Source organism: Carassius gibelio, chromosome B23, assembly GCF_023724105.1.
Source record: "Carassius gibelio isolate Cgi1373 ecotype wild population from Czech Republic chromosome B23, carGib1.2-hapl.c, whole genome shotgun sequence".
NCBI classification, from domain to species: domain Eukaryota; kingdom Metazoa; phylum Chordata; class Actinopteri; order Cypriniformes; family Cyprinidae; genus Carassius; species Carassius gibelio.
The window spans coordinates 27109097-27110988 of NC_068418.1; the positions used below are offsets into that span (position 1 = coordinate 27109097).

Genomic DNA, 1892 nt, shown 5'->3' on the forward strand with positions numbered 1-1892 from the left:
AAATAACCAAAAAAATAATAATAATATGGCACTACTCGCAGAGATGTAAGGTGTAAAGTGATGTTTATTTACAGTGCTCGAGAGGTGAAACAGTCCCAGTACACAAACGACCCAAAAGCGATATACAAAAGTAACAAAGAAAACTGAAACAATAAACCCTATACAAAAGGAAAAGAATACAAAAAAATATATAAATATATCCACGCAAACTCCTCTAATGATCGCTCGTTCACTCGTTAACTGACACCCAAAAGTTCTTTGGGGCTCCTATTTATAGTACAAGCCCCGCCTCTTTTGTTAAAATCATTGCATAAATTAGTGGGTAAGTATTTCAGGTGAGTATGAACAATTTTCACAACATCACAAAAATATATACACAAAAAAATAGCAAAATATTTACGGAAACAAACTCCAAACCAAAAATAACAAATACAAATGTAGACACACAAAAATTAGCATAATAATAATAATAACACATTTCCATTATCCCCCTAACGAGCCAAGACAATGGACGAGCCGACTTCCGGTTGCTTCGCGCCGACGCGGCCACACACAGCGGTCCTGGCACTATTTATCCAGGCCGCTGGGTGGCGCTCGGGTTCGGTCGATCGATGGTGGAGAAGCAACGCGAAAGACCGGCAACACAGACGCTGACAAACACCGAACACAGGTATATATTAACATAACATGACGAAACATAAAACATAGAAACAGAAACAAACACAACTTGGGTATGTCTGCATGTTGTTATGCGCAGCAGGGATTCTGAAGGGGATGGAAATGGAGTGGCTATGTTTGCGTGTATGATGACCAGCGTGCTAATGGCCCACAACGCCCCAGCAGGGAACGGAGGATGAGGTGTGTGTGTGTGTGTGTGTGTGTGTGTGTGCGTGTGTGTGTGTGTGCGTGTGTGTGTGCGTGTGTGTGTGCGTGTGTGTGTGCGTGCGTGCGTGTGTGTGTGTGTGTGTGTGTGTGCGCGTGTGCGTGTGTGTGTTAACCAACAGGTCACCCTGTCACATACACATAGCAGTTGAGATAGATCAGGCAGGTTATTCGCGAATCTTTCTTTGGTGGCTGGAACAATAGTTCTGCCCAGACGGTAACACTGAGACATGGCCATGTTAAAAAGTGTTGTTAAACAAAAGTTTCTTATTTATCTCTCTCTGTCTCTCACTCTCTCTTTCTCTAGAGTTGAAGTCTACAGCCGTTCTATCAATGCAGCAACTGATGGACAAGGGGTTCACTTTGGTGATGTTGTGATGTTCACACCTTCTCATTCAAAGAGTTTTCTTTATTTTCATGACTATGAAAACTGTAGAGTCACACTGAAGGCATCAAGGGCTATTTGAGCAAGAAGGAGAGTGATGGGGTGCTGCTCCAGATGACCTGTCCTCCACAGTCACCGGACCTGAACCCAATCCAGATGGTTTAGGGGTGAGCTGGACCGCAGACAGAAGGCAAAAGGGCCAACAAGTGCTAAGCATCTCTCGGGGAACTCCTTCAAGACTGTTGAAGACCATTTCAGGTGACTACCTCTTGAAGCTCATCAAGAGAATGCCAAGAGTGTGCAAAGCAGTAATCAAAGCTAAAGAAGAACCTACAATATGACATATTTTCAGTTGTTTCACACTTGTTTGTTATGTATATAATTCCACGTGTTAATTCATAGTTTTGATGCCTTCAGTGTGACTCTACAATTTTCATAGTCATGAAAATAAAGAAAACTCTTTGAATGAAAAGGTGTCCAAACTTAAAAAAAAAAAAATTAATTTAGATTTAATATATAAATAAACATTCTTGAATCATTCTTGTCTTGCCTCTCAACAACTATTAAATATCGTCTGTAATATATTGACTCCATACGCTGATTCCAACTTTAACTTACCTGATAA

The 1892-nt window shown here is 41.1% G+C and overlaps 1 long non-coding RNA gene across 1 annotated transcript; it reads left to right on the forward strand.

Annotated features, from left to right (window-relative positions):
- Window positions 1-481: 481 nt before the first annotated feature.
- Window positions 482-1649, forward strand: LOC128011440 (uncharacterized). Its single transcript, XR_008182558.1, has 3 exons — window positions 482-670; window positions 758-858; window positions 1190-1649. It is a non-coding gene; the product is annotated as an uncharacterized LOC128011440 (long non-coding RNA).
- The last annotated feature ends 243 nt before the right edge of the window (window positions 1650-1892 follow it).